We start from the raw sequence: 17,532 nt of genomic DNA on the forward strand, positions 1-17,532 counted from the left end.
GTGCTTCATTAACATCTTCTAAGACATCTAGATTAACATCTATGTTTTGAGATTCCAATTTCAAAACCTCTCCAAACTCCATTCATATGACGACCAAACGAATCACCGGAACACTTTAATATGTCTGCATAATCCGCGTTTACCTGGACATTTGATGTAGCATCAGAATGAAAAGTTACATAAAGGCCAGTGAAGACACATTGGTCTTGCAAGGCTAGCCATGGTGTTTTTTCCTTGATTGTTCCCATGGTGAGCAATCCTCAGCACCTTTTTCAGGCAACATTAAACTTCTTGAGTTGTTCATCTTTTCATCAAGGCGCCTGTTTACAAAGTGATGAAGGAAGTAATGAAATGAAATAAATAAAAATAGCAGCTGTGGAGGAGAGCCCTGCCAAGAATAAATTGTGAGGAGCTGGTGTGTTGCAATTCAGGATTTAGGAAGGCAATCAACTGAGAACAAGTCAAATGAAGGACTATTTTCATTTGACATTTCTCTTTCTCTGGGAGCATCTGTTGCCAGCTACAGCCTAACCCAGGGACCTTTGGGCTGTTTCTTCACAGGTACCCAGTTAAATAGAGAGTTGAGAAAACTGTAAGGATGAATTCAAACAGGGAAACTCCAGGAATCCTGCTTTTGAAGAAAAAAAGATATGTCTAAATCAACAGTCTTTACAGGTTGCTTACTTGTCCACCTCCCGGTGCCTGAGCAGTCATTGTAGCCTCAACCCTGAAAACTATGGACTGGATTGTTCCACTTGACTATGTAATTTTTTGGCCAGAATAGTGTTTCCTCCATGTTCACTAGTCTGTTTAGTCATGGAGCAGAGACATTCACATCCCCACTTCAGAGCTATGCTCTCAATAAATATCCAAATTGATAAAAAAAAAAAACCTCTCTGATGTAACTGGAGAATGCAGTGTGAGCTTGGTCATAGGGTCCCTGGGAAATGTGGGCAGATAGGAAAATTCAAAACTGTAGCAAAACATAGAATTATTTCAAGAAAAACATGTTCCCCAAATTAAATGCAGGGCATTGGATTTATACCTGTTTGGTATTCTAAAAACACTAACGTTATTTGGCTAGGGAACAATTGCAAGGGTCATCGTTTTGATACCAGGCATGAATAATTAATAATTTAATTAATTTAATGGGTTATCTGATAAGTTGTGGAATGGAATCCTTTTAAAATCAGCCAATCATGTATTTCTTCACTAATAACAGTGTTCACCAAGCCTTGAAGATTTTCCAATTTTAGCCCTTCTGGAACAGGGAGATTTTGAAGTCAGCTATCTGTAGTTTTTTGGGATCCTGTATTTGGGTGTATAATGGAATGTCTAGCAATGAATCAATAACTTGAAATAATGGCTAGAGCACGAGCCTGGGAATCAGAAGGTTATGTGTTCTAATCTTGACTTTGCCCCTTGTCAGCTATGTGACCTTGGGCAAGTCACTTCTCTGGGCCTCAGTTCCCTCATCTGTAACATGGGGATGTTACAGAGCCCCAAGTGGCACAGGGACTGTATCCAACCCAATTATCTTGTATCTACCCCACCCCTTAGAACAGTGCCCGGCACATAGCACTTAACAAATACCATCATTATTATTATCTATCCAAACTGCTCCCTTATTAGTACAATCACTCATCATATCCCAACTGGATTACTGCAGCAGCAACCTTTCTGATCTCCCAACCTCCTGTCTCTCCCCACTTCAGTCTACACTTCACTCTGCTGCCCGGATTATCTTTCTACAGAAACGCTGTGGGCATGTCACCGCCCCCCTCCTCAAAAATCTCCAGTGGTTGCCTATCAACTTCAGTATCAAGCAAAAACTCCTCACTATTGCCTTCAAAGCTCCCCATCACCTTGCCCCCTCCTAGCTCACCTCCTCTCTCGCCTTCTCCAGCCCAGCCCGCACACTCCGCTCCTCTGCTGCTAACCTTCTCACTGAGCCTCGTTCTCACCTGTCCCGCCATCGACTCCTGGCCCATGTCCTACCTCCGGCCTGGAATGCCCTCCCTCCTCACATCTGCCAAACTAACCCTCTTCCCCTCTTCAAAGCCCTACTACTGAGAGCTCACCTCCTCCAGGAGGCCTTCCCAGAGTAAGCCCCCCCTTTCCACTGCTCCTCCTCCCCTCCCCATCACTCAGACTCATTCCCTCTGCTCTACCCACCTCCCCGCCCCACAGCACTTGGGTGTATATGTACATATTTATTATTCTATTTATTTTATTAATGATGTGTATGTATCTATAATTCTATTTGTTTATATTGATGCTATTGATGCCTGTTTACTTGTATTGATGTCTGTTTCCCCCCTTCTAGACTGTGAGTCCATTGTTGGGAAGGGATCGTTTCTCTTTGTTGCCGAATTGTACTTCCCAAGCACTTAGTACAGTGCTCTGCACACAGTAAGCACTCAATAAATATGATTGAATGAATGAATAACGTTTATGGAGCACCTATTATACTAACCGGTAGGAAATGCTTGGGAATATACAAAACAATTGGTATACCTGATCTTTGCCCTTAAGGAGCAATGTAGACAAGACACTTAAATCTTAAATAGATTACAGATAGGAGGAAATAATAGAAAGCATAAGATATATAGAGAAGTGCTAAGGGAAACTGTGGACATTTAAGTGTATAGGTGCTTGTAAAAGGCCTGAAGTAGTTGCTGGGGACAGAAGGGGAGGATATTAGAATTTTCAAAGGGAAGGCCTTTTGGAGGAGACGTGATTTCAGGAGGACTACAGATCAATCAATCATTCGAGAGGCGAGAGCTATGTTCTGCTGGATTTGAAGGGGGAGGGAGATAGGGTCAGGAACCTGAAGGAGTCATTCCTTGGAGACACAATTCGGAAACCCCAGTAAGCTGAAATCATTTCACCTGGAAGAGTTGGGACCTGGATAAACTAACTGCACCACCTGCCTGAAAGGAGTTGGGGGACAGGAAGAGGAGACTATTCTCCTGGACACTGGAAGTAAAAATGCCCTGGTTTTTAAGCATCGCTTAAAACACATAGCTCACTCTGTCTAGATGTATTATATATGGCAGAGTTTGTTTCTATCACCTTTGCGTATAGGATTTAATAAGCAAAATTTTTCTGAAGAACTCAAGGTGATATATACACGTAATATATACAAGACATAAGTAAATACAGCACCCAGACTTTGTATCTGTGCTTGCCCTGCTTTCCCTATTATGGTATATCACACCTCAATTTAAGGTTGTGAAAACAGCACAAGGTGCTGCAAACAACATAGATGAGGGTAATAACAAAGGATAGGCTTGTATGTGCACAGTGCAGGTGGGACTCAAGGTTCTGACCTGGCTTTTTCAGCTATAAAAGGGAAGGAGCATGGCCTAGTGGCCATGAGTTCAAACCTGAGAGTCAGAGGACCCGTGTTCTAATTCCAGCTCCACCAAATAATAATAGTATTTGTTAAGCACTTACTATGTGTCAGGCACTGTATTAAGCACTGGGATGGATACAAGCAAATTGGGTCAGACACAGTCCTTGTCCCATATGGGGATCACAGTCTTAACCCCCATTTTACGGATGAGCTGAGGCACAGAGAAGTGAAGTGAGTTGTGTGTGGTCACACAGCAGGCAAGTGGCAGAGCTGGGATTAGAACTCAGGTCCTTCTGACTCTCAGGCCTGTATTCTATCTACTAGTCCACCTGTCTGTTGTATGATCTGGGGTAACTCACTTAACTTAACTTAACAGAGAAGCAGCGTGGCTCAGTGGAAAGAGCACGGGCTTTGGAGTCAGAGGTCATGGGTTCAAATCCCGGCTCGGCCACTTGTCAGCTGTGGGACTTTGGGCAAGTCACTTAACTTCTCGGTGCCTCAGTTCCCTCATCTGTAAAATGGGGATTAAGACTGTGAGCCCCACGTGGGACAACCTGATTCCCCTGTGTCTACCCCAGCGCTTAGAACAGTGCTCGGCACATAGTAAGCGCTTAACAAATACCAACATTCTCTGTGCCTCAGTTCCCTCATCGGTACAGTGGAGATTAAATCCCACTCCCTTCTACTTAGACTGTGAGCTCCACGTCCAAACAGACTGTCTTATATCTACCCCAGCACTTAATAGAGTGCTTGATATACAGTAAGTGCTTAACAATAATAATAATAATAGTAATAGCAATAGCAACAACAATAATAATAATAAACACACCCACAGGTAAATTTTACCATCAGTGGTATCTTCTTTGATCATGAAGAATATGTATATTGAAGATATCATTGATGGTGACATTCACCTGTGGGTGTATTTATTGCTCTTATTACTATTATTACACACACTGTAACTGTAATAACACACACATTTCCCCCTAGATTTCCCCTGCTGCACTTGGATGGCATTGGTAGGAAGAAACCTAGGGCCGGAAAGCCAGAGGACCTGGAATAAATACTGTTGAGTGACGGAAAGCATCACAACCCCATTTAGGAAGATTGGAGTTATAGGATTCATTAACTTCACCACTGTCAATGTCTTCTCTGTTTTATGAGAACATCAACTTCAAAATATCCAGCCACCCTGAAATCTCAACAACCCACGATGTCAGGTTCAATCCGGATTTTGAAATTACCATTGTAAATCTGGTGAAGCGAGTGCTCCACAGTTAGGTGGTGGTATCTTTTCAGATGGACTGAAATTCAGTCCATTCTCTGTGAATATTGGGAAAAAGGCCAAAAAGAAAGTTAATTGAAAATGCAGCTTGGCTAACTGCCATTAAATATCTACAAGAAATGGGTTTCTGCAGACATGTGTGTGTGAGTGTGTGTGTGTGTGTGTGTGTGTGTGTGAGTGTGAGTGAGATTGGGGCCTGCCATCGTATGTTACATATGCTACTTGGATGACAGTTTTTTTGAAAATCTGGTTGATCATGTTTCTCCTATTTATTATGGTTCAAGAAAAGAACAAAAAAAAAATACCTACCCTCATCAACTATCCCATCACTCCTATTCCTGATTATTTGCAGAATCTACAAGGTTTAAGTTACAACTTCATACCCAAGCCTGAATGGGACGTTTTTAGTTTGAATAAAATTTTGTTTGTCAGAACAAATTTATTAGTCAGAGAATACAATCAGCCTAGCATTGTGATTAATGATGGAAGAACCGCTTCTCATTTTTTATGGATTATTGAGCTTCACATGGCTGTGTGAAAACTCAGAGCAAATAAATGTATTTCGAACATCAATGGGGAATGGAGCCCAAATTTGACCTTTTCCCTTGCTCTACAAGCATAAATTACATTACTTTGTCAGGTCCCATTGAACTAGAAAATACTAATAGTTCTCCAAAATGAAGGTTGCAACGATTTTAAAATACTGCTCTTTGGAAGCGCTGAGCTGAGCCCAAGGACGTATGTGAACTGCAAGCATCCATGCTGTTCTTCCTGTTGACTCTGCAAAGTGTTTGATAGAGAAATAAAACAGAAATGAATCCTGCTTGCAGAGTTTAAAAATCTCTATCCTCAACAAAGTGATGTCATGTCCAGAAAAAAGACAGTTTATCAAAGCCCTGCATCAACCCCAAATGGCCAAAGGCAAAATTGAAGTTTTGGATGTCATTCCTAACACAGGGTACCCGGACCCACACTGTAATTACACTGTAATTAGACTGTTTGATTCATTTGCTTACCACAAAATCCTATAACTGGAAAATTCCTGAACAGAGCATACAACATTTAATTATCTTCAGCTATCCGAGATGTACTTGTAGTGCACAAATATGTGGATTAGGCATTGAAATCAATTTGGTTTTTCAATAACGTTGTTACATTTAGGAATCAGCAGTATGATCAGTGAAACAGGATAAGCCTGCTGAAATTCTACCTAATGCAACTTGTGACTTTTCAGACCCTGAGACTTTTAAAAAGCAAACATTTCTCCTCTTTTCTGGGCACCCTGGGTTAAATTGCATTTACAAACAGTACTTTTTTCCTCTTTTCTAGGTGGAATTCTGCACTTCTTCAAGGGGTTTCTTCAGGCCCGTGCTAGCAAAGCCTGCTGGTTCTATCTGAAGAAGAGGAAATACTTACAGATGCCAAACTCAGGATTCACTTGAGTTAGAGAAACCTCTACATTTACTGACGTGGATTTGAATGGGTTTCCTGAAAGCAAGAGTTCTGACTTGCGGAGGTCAGAATACAACCCTATATGATGTTCTCCGGTTGCCATGGTAATTACTTGTTTTCATTGGGGAGCAGAGCGAATGGTCACATCTGTTCTTACTGAGAACTCTTTTTTTCTCCTGCTAACAACAAAGAGCAGAGGGAATAGATTGCCCTCTTAATGCACAAAGATTTACGCACATAACTCTCTGCACATCAAGGGGAGCGTATAAATCCCCATTCTGAAAGTCACACAACCTTAGATTCCCTCCTTCTTTAGGCCAAATTTATTTATTCATTCATTCACTCAATCGTATTGATTGAGCACTTACTGTGTGCAGAGCACTGTACTAAATGCTTGGAAAGAATAATTAGGCAGCAGATAGAGACAATCCCTACCCAAAAGCGGGCTCACAGTCTAGAAGGGGGGAGACAGACAACAAAACAAAACAAGTAGATAGGCATCAATGGCATCAAAATAAAGAAATAGAATTATAGATACATACACATCATTAATAAAATAGATAGAATAATAAATATGTACATTTATACACAAGTGCTGTGGAGCGGGGAGGGGAGTAGAGAAAGGGGAGGGAGTAGAGGTGATGGGGAGGGGAGGAGGAGCAGAGGAAAAGGAGAACAATGTTCTACTCTCTTCTATAACCACAACTAAACATGTGTTTAGTCTCCAACTGAGAAACCCATAGCACTCCTCGAGGGATGAGATGATAAATATGACTGAATGAATATAACCTGAGTGGAAACATAATGAAGAGACTGTCACTTTTGCACAAAGGGACACGGCTATTTTGAGTCTCAAAGGAAAAAGATATTTTGGGTGGTTTAACTAGTAGAAATTGAAGTGGAGATGAATAAAAATGAAGAGCATGTTCAAGTCTGGGACAGGAAACACTCAGTGCCTTCATCTTTATTGTAACTAGGAGTCAGGGTACCATTTGCTCCTGGAACCTGGAATTGGTTTCAGTTTCATTTTTTTTAAGGGTGTTTGTTAAGCGCTCACTATATGCCAGGCACTATACTAAGCAATGGGTTAGATACATGCTGATCAGGTTGGACCTAGTCCCTCTCTCAGATGGAGCTCACAGTTTTAATCCTCATTTTAACAGTTGAGAGAACTGAGGTACAGAGAAGTGAAGTAATTTACCAGCAGACAAGTGGCAGAGCTAGGATTAAAACTCAGGATTCTCTGACTCCCGGGCCCATGCTCTGTCCACTAGGTCAGGCTGCTTCTCTAAATTAAGAGGAAGGTGGGTCTGTCCTTTCTCTTGCTCTGCCTGATTCTGATTTCTGGGTTTGGGTCTCCTGGGGCCCTCTGGCTGTTCTCTCTCCATCCTGGGAGAGGAAAGGAGCTTTCTAGACTGTAGCAAGATTATAAAATAGATTGTAAACTCCTTGAGGATGTGGATAGTGTGTACTTACTCTTCTGTATCCTCCCAAGTGCTTAGACCATTTCTCCACAGTCAATTTATTGAGCACTTACCATGTGCAGAGCACTCTACTAAGCACTTGGGGGAGTAAAGTATAATAATATAGCAGACACATTCCCTGCCCTCGATGATTTTACAGTCTAGAGGGGGAGACAAACATTTATATTGGAAAATAAAATGACGGATATGTACATAAGTGCTTTGGGCCTGGCTGGGTCAGGGAGAATAAAAGGAGCAAGTCAGGGTGACACATAAGGGAGTGGGAGAAGAGGAAAGGAGGGTTTAGTCAGGGAAGGCCTCTTGGAGGAGATATACCTTCAATAAATCTCTGAAGGTAAGGAGGGTGACTTTCTGTCAGATATGAAGAGGGAGGGTGTTCCAGACCGGAGGGCAAGAAGTCAGGGAAGAGAGAGATGAGATTGAGGTAAAGAGTAAGAGCTTGATAACCTCAAAATATAGTTATCTTTTGGTTCAAAGCAGCATGGCCTAGTGAAAAGAGCATGGTCCTGGGAGTCAGAGGAGCCGAGTTCTAATCCATACTCCACTTGCCTGCTGTGTGACCTTGGGCAAATCAATTAACTTCTCTGTGCCTAAATTCCCTCACCTGTAAAATTGGGATTCCATACCCCATCTCCCTCCTATTTAAACTGTGAATCCCATGTTGGACCAGATTATCTTCCCTTTGAGTGGGGAACATGGCTGCTAATTCTGTTGTATTGTCGTCTCCCAAGTGCTTAGTACAGTACTCTGCACATAGTAAGTACTCAATAAATATCAATGATTGATTCAGAGACGGTGTTGTTTTGATGATGAGATTGCATCCATGCGAATAGGTGACACACAGAGAATCACCTGCTTATATTCATTCATTCAATAGTATTTACTGAGCACTTACTATGTGCAGAGCACTGTACTAAGCACTCGGAATGTACACTTTGGCAACAGATACAATCCCTGTGACAGACTCACAGTCTAATCGGGGGAGACAGACGGCAGAGCAAAACAGAACGAAACAAAAACAAGACAACATTATCACGATAAATAGAATCAAGGGGATGTATACCTCACTAACAAAATAGATAGGGGAATAATAATACTATTTGTTAAGAAGTTATGATTTGCCAAGCATTATATTAAATGCTGTGGGAGATAGAAGATAATTAAGTCAGACATGTTCCTGATCCCTCATGAGTGCCTGAGGCAGGGAGAAGAGGTATTTAATCACTATTTTACAGTTGAGGAAACTGAGGTACAAACTTGTCCAAGGTCACCCAGCAGGCAAGTATGGAGCCAGGATTAGAACCCAGGTCCTCTCAGGCCCCATGCTCCTTCCATCCAGGAGAATATTGTACATCAGCTATTTTAGACCTCTTTCCCTTTGGAGTGAAGGTTAGTCAAGCAATGGTGGTTAAGAGGGGTAAGGCATAGTCTCCCACCAGTAGAATATGTGCTTGAGTTAATTGTGCAGAAGTGGTGAAGGTTTGCCCAGAATTATCCACACACACATACACACGCCCAGGGCCCCAGGGCCCAGCAGCAAGCCTCGCAAGATGGTTAGCTGGGAGAATGGGTGTAGTTTACGGTCACAGAATAAAATGTCTGAGACTTCAACAACAGGTGTCAACTTTTTATTTTAAAGGTAGGAGTGAAAAAGGAGCAGGGCTTTTAGTGACGGGGAAAGACACCATTTAAGAAGCAGTGTGGCCTTACGGTTAAAGCATGGACCTGGGAGTCAGAGGACCTGGGTTCTAATCCAAGCTCCGCAACTTGTCTGCTGTGTGACCTTAGGCAAGTCACTGCATTTCTCTGTGCCTCAGTTACCTCATCTGTGAGATGTTAACATTGGGAGTTCTATGTGGGACATGCACGGTGTTCAACCTGATTGGTGATTCGTTCATTCATTCATTTGCATTTATCGAGCACTTACTGTGTGCAAAGCACTGTACTAAGTTCTTGAAAGAGCATAATATAACAGCAAACAGACACATTCCCTGTCCACAATGAGCTCCCAATCTAGAGGGGGAGACTGTACGTCTCCCGGCACTTAGAACAGTGTCTGGGGGAGACTGTACATCTCCCGGGGCTTAGAACAGTGTCTGGCACATAGTAAGCACTTTATAAATACTATAAAGAAAAATTGGGGGTATTTTCGGCCCTGACTAGAGAATCACAGATCCCATCAGAGAACTGGGATAATAATAATAATAATAATAATCATGACATTTGATAAGCGCTTACTATGTGCAAAGCACTGTTATAAGCGCTGGGGAGGATACAAGGTGATCATGTTTTCCCCCATTTTACAGCTGAGGAAACTGAGGCCCAGAGAAGTTAAGTGACTTGCCCAAAGTCACACAGCTGTCAAGCGGCTGAGTCGAGATTTGAACCCATGACCTCTGACTCCCAAGCCTGTGCTCTGAACAAGCCTCAGAAACCCCAGTACAAAACCATGGGTCTGGTCACTACAGTTGCCCTATGAAGTTGGCACTTCCGTATAGAGATATTATCATATCGAGTTACTGCCCAGAAAGGCAAGTGTGGAGGAGAGTTGAGGTAAAAATCGAGATCACTCAAGGAACAGAACAAAATAAACCTATTCTAGAGGACAGGAAAGGTAAGTGTATTTAGGGTGTATTTCTATGTCTGACCGTCTCTCACTCTGATCTGCCTAGGGGTGGGTGAGTGTCTCTCATGCAATTAATGGAAATGACTGCAGCTAATCACCATTCTAGAACACTCTTCATACGTTGGGAAATATCAACTGGTTTCTACTCTTTCGTCTTTTCTTCTCAGGCTAAATAATCACAACTGCTTTAATTTGTCCTTAGGGATCAAATTTCCATTGGCAAATGCCAAAAAAATTATGTTAGCCTTAATTCTAAATGTATTTCAGCCCAAAATGCATTGTTGGTTTTACAGCTCCAGATGACTGAAACCAAATTAGGTTTTTTTTTCCTAGAGGAAACCTGGACTAGATTGTAATTTGCCCATTTTTTTTTTAAATGGTATTTAAGCTTTTATTACAGTGACAGGTACTGTAACTAACATAGAAGATAAATGGGTTGGACACAGTCCCTGTCCCACATAATAATGATAATAATGTTGGTGTTTGTTACGCGCTTACTATGTGCTGAGCACTGTTCTAAGCGCTGGGATAGATACAGGGTAATCACGTCATCCCACGTGAGGCTCACAGTCTTAATCACCATTTTACAGGTGAGGTAACTGAGGTACAGAGAAGTTAAGTGACTTGTTCAAGGTCACACAGCAGACAAGTGGTGGTACTGAGTTTAGAACCCAGGTCCTCTGACTCCCAGGCACATGCTCTTCCCCTGCTTTTTCATTTCCCTTGTTGCTTTCTTTTGAATATTATTCACATTCTCCAGAAGTACATCAAATTGTGAAAATTTTATTACAGTTGAAAAAATTCGTTTGGGTTTTATCCCACAGGAATGCAAAAGGATAGAGTTCCTTTACTTTCTTTGGAAGATGTAAAAAACACACAGGAGCTGCTCCATAAATGTGGACACATTTCTGTTACAGAAAGATCAGTGGAAGGAAGTGATATTAATGGAACAGCTCTAACCTTGCCACCATCCCCAAACTGTTCAGAAGTTTCTCCTCACGCTCTGCCTCCCACCAGCCCCAGCTGTGCTTTCTGGAATCAACTTCATTAAGGAATTTTATTTCCACTCCTAGTCTTACAAACAGGTTTGAAACAATAAATTGGCAGGTCTGTACCTATTTTTGAAGGAAAAATCATGGGGACTAAGTATTACATATTGTAAAATCTCAGTAATTTGGGCTAAATGATGAATTAATGAATATTCTGAATTGTAGGCAAGCTTTTTCAAAAAGCATTTTTAGGATGAAATTGCGGTTTCATGACCGTGCATATGCTTGCCAAGCTTTGGCTTTGCTTTCTGATCTGCGTCTTTAATTTCTTTTGGTTAGATGAAGACAGGAAAATATTCTACTGCTCTTTGTTGATTTCCTTCCTATCTCTGCATGTCTCTTCTCTCTACATATCTTCTGGGTTTGCAGCACAACCGAAATTTTCTTAACCACAGCATCGATCAAATGCTTTGTCTTTTGAGCAAAGTCTGCCTTCTGTAGCAAGAAAGCAAAAGTGGAGAAGCCGAATGCATTGGGACAAACTGCTGTACATTTCAGATGGGGGGCTTCAGATGAAAACTTCACTGTTGTTGGAAGGACCTTCAAAATATGATTTAGTTATTAAAAAACACAATTAAGTTTCAAATGATTATACCGCACAGATTTATACATTTTATGAGAAACTAAGAAAGACTCCAAGAAAGACTTGAAGAAAGTTCTATTAAGGAGGTTGGAAAAGAGACAGACGGAAGTGGGCGGTCACCAAGGACGCCTCTCTTTCCACCTTTCCACCTTGTCGTATGGTGTGTTTTTCTCTTTCCTCATCCCACTTAAATCCCTGGGATAGCCCTCCTCTGAGCAGGGGATGTGGGGAGGGAGTATAGGGCTCAACTCTTGTTGGAAGCATGAAAGTAATGTTATCCCTATTTTATAACCAGGGAAGCTAATTAAGATTAACATAGTAAAATATAAAAAACATATCCCATTCATTTTGAAATTGGGCAAATTTGCTTTAGGAAAGTGTCTAATGTATTTTTAACTAACTCCTTGGTGAGGATTAAATGGTATTTGCCAATTTTTTTTATAATATTGTCATAGAAAGTTGAACGTTCTCCAAGAGCCAGAGATTTTACTTTGTAATTCAATAGCTGAATTTTATCTAGTACTGGCCTTTTCATCTAAGTGAACAAAAATTTGGAATAATTAATCAAGGGAATTTTAATGAATAGTAAGTGTTTGGTCTCATCTTCATTCTTTATAATTACCTATTGTACATGGTTGTGTCCCTTAGCTTTTCTGGATTTTGATCAAAATATATGTCTTGTGTAGTTAAAAGAAATTTACTTCATTCAAAATAAAACCAGAAAGTGGTAGAATGGCACTACCATTAACTGCCATTCAAGAATTAAAACTCAAAATGCCATCAAGCAATCGGCCTAGAAATACTATCTTTAAAGCCAGTTTTTCCCCAGGTCCAAGTTACTTTTCCAAGTCAGGCCTTTGGCAAGCACATTATTCTAGGTCATTTTGTGAAACTATGAACGAATCTCCCAATGGTACTTACAATCCACTGATAAACTGATCCTGGAGGAAGTGGGTTCTGCAATAGGCAGACGGATTAGAGTATAAGTTCCTTTAGGGCAGGGAACCTGCCATTTGTTGGGGTTGTGCTTTCCCAAGCGTTTAGTGCACTGCACTGCACCGAGTGGGCACTCAATAAACACTTTTCCTCCTCATCCTTCTCCTCATCCTACCACTATTATTGTGGATCTTACTGTGGCCAGAACCATCCTGAATGTTGGTAGGCTGCCTAGAAATTTTTATAAAAACCTACAAATGCCTTAAACCTGGGCCTGCCTTGGTTAAACAGGTCAAGTATTTTGTTTTGATCCTCAACTGATCTTGAACGCTCTGAAAGTTTGGGCTGCCATTTGGGCTCAGTTTAGATCCACAGCATTCTGGACTTGTGGTATGAATGTCTCAGAATGCTGGGAACTTGAACCATGCTGTGCCGCTTTTGTTTCCCACTCTCAAAGTTGCTGAGAAGGAACACACACCAAGGGTGGTAGTCCACAGCTTTGCCTTTCAATAAAAATAACGTCATCAGCCCTCTCACCAAAGTGCCCACTAAAAATACAGTTAGTCAGAGAATCAAAAATTCAGAGATAACCATGCAAAATTTAATTTGACTTTCTTGGATCAGCACGCCCTGAATTTAGTTTAGGTATTTATTCATATTTCAAGGGTATGGACTCTAGGGGGAGTGTAGGGAGAGTCACAGGCTTTAGGGGCCGAATATACTCATTTCTGTCCCATGATATTTGTGTTTCCTCTCTTCCTCCGTTTAAAAAAATATTTTTATGGTACTTCTGGTACTTACTAATATCACATCTCCTCCAAGAGACCTTCCCCGACTAAGCCATAATTTTTCCCTACTCCCTCTCCCTTCTACATTACCCTTGCAATTAGATTTGTACCCTTTAAGCACTTGATATTCCCTCTTCCCTTAACCCCACAGCACTTATGTCATATCCATAAAGTATTTTAATGTCTCTCTCCCTCTCCAGATTGTAAGCTCCTTGTGGGCAGGGAACATGTCTACCAATTCTGTTATATTGTACTCTCCCAAGTGCTTACTACAGTGATCGGCACACAGTACCACTCGATAAATATGATTAATGCTTTGATATTGTTAAGCACCGTGTGTCAAAAGCACTATGCATCAATCACTGTACTAAGTGCTGGGGTAAGTAAGAGATGGTCCCTGTCCCACATGGTGCTCACAGTCTCACAATCTAGTGTATGTGATGTAAACCTGTGGCTCTACAAACCCTCCCTCCCCTTCCTGAGGCTTACTGTAGAATACCGATGCTCCGCGAGGGGAAGTGTTCCAAAATAAATGCCAAAGATGACACTGTTTTGGAAACATGTGACACTCTCATAACAGGGGAGGAGGGATGTAATCAATCAATCATACTTCCTGAGCACTTTTGGTGTGCAGAGCACTGTACTAAGCGATTAGGAGTGCTGAAAAAGAGAGTTAGAAGACATGTTCCCTCTCACACAACAAGCCCACAGTCTAGAACAGAGCTCCTAGTCTAGAGGGACCGCGAGCATAAAATATCACCCTTGCCCTACAGATGGCTAGTCAGAGACAGGTAAAGACTGGGAGTAGGTGAGGGTGCTGAAAAAAGATTGATCAGCACACCCTCTTTCAGTCCATCACTCCATACTGAAGAGCAAACTTTGGTATCTCTGATCCCAACAGGTCTCACTTCGGGTAACTTGTTCTGCGGAGTTGGTAGGCTTAATCTCCTCCAGGGCCGAACCGACTGTCTGAACTGCTCGAAGAAGAACACATTAACTGATTTAAGCTTTATTTCCTTTCCTATCTTTGCCCAGACTCTGGTGAAGATGCCTGTGAGCAGTAAAATACCCAAATCTCCAAGACTCTGAATGAAGAACTCAAAACAGCACAAACCAGAAAAAATCAGCCCCAAGATCTGGCTGCATTTACCTTGCTTTGAAAAGAAATTCCCTTCTGGCAAAATGAATCAGAGTAAGATCCAGCTAACTGCAAAACCCTCTTCCTCTGAAAGTCTGAACTCTACAAATGCCCAGTTTGTGCTGTTACATCAACTCAACAAGTTAATGGACCGTGGAATAATGGCAATGTGTAAATGCACATTCTATTTCAGCCAGATTCTTCCATGATTTTAGTGCTCCCAGGGAGCAAATGGAGTACCATGAGAGGCTTGTTAACTCTTTTGGATATCTACAGCACAATTTATCAATCAACTCCATCAGTTGAGTCACTACTGGGTGCACTACTGAACTCTTGAAAAAGTATGACATAAGAGTTAGTAGACACAGATCCTGCCCTCAAGGAGTATACAGAATTGAAGGGGAGCCAGAATTTAAAATAAATTACAGATAGGGGGAGCATTACAATAAATTGCTCAAGTTTGTAGAGAGGTCTCATCATTTCCTAAGTCCTCTACTAGTACCTCTATCTATTTAATGCAAGATAGATCAATATTTGCATCAAGCAAACAAGCCATCAGTGTTATTTACTGAACATTTACTATGTGTGGAACATTGTAAAAGCACTTGGGAGAGTACGATAAGGTGGAATTGGTAGACACGATTCAGGCCCACAAGAAGCTTACCGTTTAGAGTGGGAGAAAGACATTAAAATAAGTTACATATAGGGGAAATAGCAGAATATAAGGACGTATACATAAATGCGAGGGTGGAGTGGATAACACAAGTGGATAACAGAAAGGTAAAAATCCAAGTGCTTAGACAATGTAGAAGGGAGTGCAAGTAGGGGAAATGAGGGTTTAGTCAGGGAAAGACTCTTGGAGGGGATGTGATTTTTTTAGGAGAGTTTAGAGGGTAGGGAGAGTGATGGTCTGTTGGATATGAAGAGGGTGGGTGTTCCAGGCCAGAAGGAGGATGTGGACAAGGGATCGGCAATGGGATAGATGAGATAGGGATACAGTGAGTAGGTCATTACTAGAGGGGTGAAGTGTGCCGGTTGGGTTGTAGTAGGAGATTAGCAAGGTACAGTAGTTGGGGGAGAGCTGATTGAATGGTTTAAAGTTAAGGGGGAAGTACTTTTGTTTAATGTGAAAATGGATTTGCAAACATTGGAGATCTCTGAAGAATGGAGGGACACGGACTGAACATTTTTAGAAAAATGATCCAGGAAGCAGAGTGAAGTACTGACTGGAGTGGGGAGATATAGAAGGCAGGGAAGTCAGCGAGGAAGCTGAGGCAGTAGGCAAGGCGGCATAGGGTAGGTGTTAGGATTGGTGTGGGAGCGGTTTGGATGGAGAGGAAAGGACAGAATTGAGACATGGTAGCTTGGAGGTCTTGTGGCTGCATCGATGTCATAGCCTGAGTGACAAGATCCTCCTTGTAACTACTTTCCATCTCTAAACCCTGATTTGATGAGGGGAAATTGTCTTAAAGCTGGCCAAAGGACCCCAGCACTGAGTTGGGGGGGAGCAGTTCTCCTCATCACCTGTGATATTTATTGAGTGCCTATTGAGTTCAAAGTATTGCTCTAAGCTCTTGGAAGAATACAACAGAAGAAAGACATATGATCACTGGCCCACAGGAACTTAAAATACAGTGGGCTGGACAGTTAAAAATAATTAGTAGGACCAGGAGGGCAAACAAGAACTGTAACTCTCCTCAGAAGTTTACTCCCACCCTTACTTTTTTTAACAATTGTTCCAACCACACATTCAGAAGTACTCATTATCCAAACATGATTTTCAATATTTTCTCTTACAATAATAGCTGTCGATCTACATTCAAATAATTTGATCATATAAAATAGTTTGGGCATGCCTCAGTTTGTTTCAGTGTTGGATAAATATCTAAAAAAAATTAACAGCACAAGAATTTCTGTCACACCTTAGTCATAAATAAAATTCCAGCCAGGGGACATGATTTCAGTTGACCCACTGAAGGAGTTCTTTAACTCTTCTACCTTTTTTGAGTTATTTCTGGATTTCAGATCTTTTTGAAAAATGGACTTTTGGAGTCGGAGTCAAAGTCTTCTCTCAAACCCTGTCTGATTCATGTTTTGGAGTAGTAACTTTCAATCATTTTTTGTTTCACTTGTGCTGCTGGGGTGTCAGGCATCTGAATCTCTGATAGCTAGTTTAAAGATATCTTTGCAACATTAAGGAAACTTCCTTCTGACTTTTGTGCAAGTATTCGATGGGTGTACAGGTCAGAGATAGGGAAAAACCAATCATCTGAAGACTCCAGAATCTGTATCTTTATGGATCAAATACGATGGATGATAGGTCAGATTTCCTCATGGCACTGGGTAAATTGCTACAGCACTTGTAGGACACCAAAATTAATTTGGTGCAAAAGCATAATGCAGATTTTCTCCTAAATGGAAACCTTTGTGCACTCCACTTTTTAAAGTTCAATTATTGGAATTTTTATTAAATTAAGGCCAGTTGTCTTGCAAATGGATATTACTAATATGTAATGTCCTAAAATTATACTTTACTTGATTTTTACCAGAAGAACTGGCATGGCAATGATTTCCATTTATTTATTTGGTTCTGCAACACAAATACCATTTCATTAGCTTCTAGCCGGTAGAGCATTCATTTTTGCCTGCAAAACTCAATCTATTTTACAATATTTAGCATGCACTCATTAGTAAAAAAATCAAATATCTCATGCTGTGATTAAACAATTTGGAAAAATAAATAATGAAAGATGAGAAATAGACAAAATAATCCCTCACAGCAAAAACAGAAACATCCTTCATCTATCCCAACAGGTAACCATCTGTAATGGCG

General features: G+C 41.2%; 1 long non-coding RNA gene across 2 annotated transcripts; it reads right to left on the reverse strand.

The window, feature by feature from the left end:
- Window positions 1-99: 99 nt before the first annotated feature.
- Window positions 100-6,173, reverse strand: LOC114813234. 2 transcript variants are annotated; one of them, XR_003760907.2, is made up of 3 exons: window positions 6,060-6,173; window positions 5,276-5,423; window positions 100-320 (listed from the first exon to the last, which is right to left on the reverse strand). It is a non-coding gene; the product is annotated as an uncharacterized LOC114813234 (long non-coding RNA). The 2 variants fall into 2 exon arrangements; XR_005660201.1 differs by lacking the exon at window positions 100-320 and having other exon boundaries at window positions 5,063-5,423.
- Between the last annotated feature and the right edge of the window lie 11,359 nt (window positions 6,174-17,532).

The sequence above is a fragment of the Ornithorhynchus anatinus genome, chromosome 7, assembly GCF_004115215.2.
Source record: "Ornithorhynchus anatinus isolate Pmale09 chromosome 7, mOrnAna1.pri.v4, whole genome shotgun sequence".
Classification (NCBI taxonomy): domain Eukaryota; kingdom Metazoa; phylum Chordata; class Mammalia; order Monotremata; family Ornithorhynchidae; genus Ornithorhynchus; species Ornithorhynchus anatinus.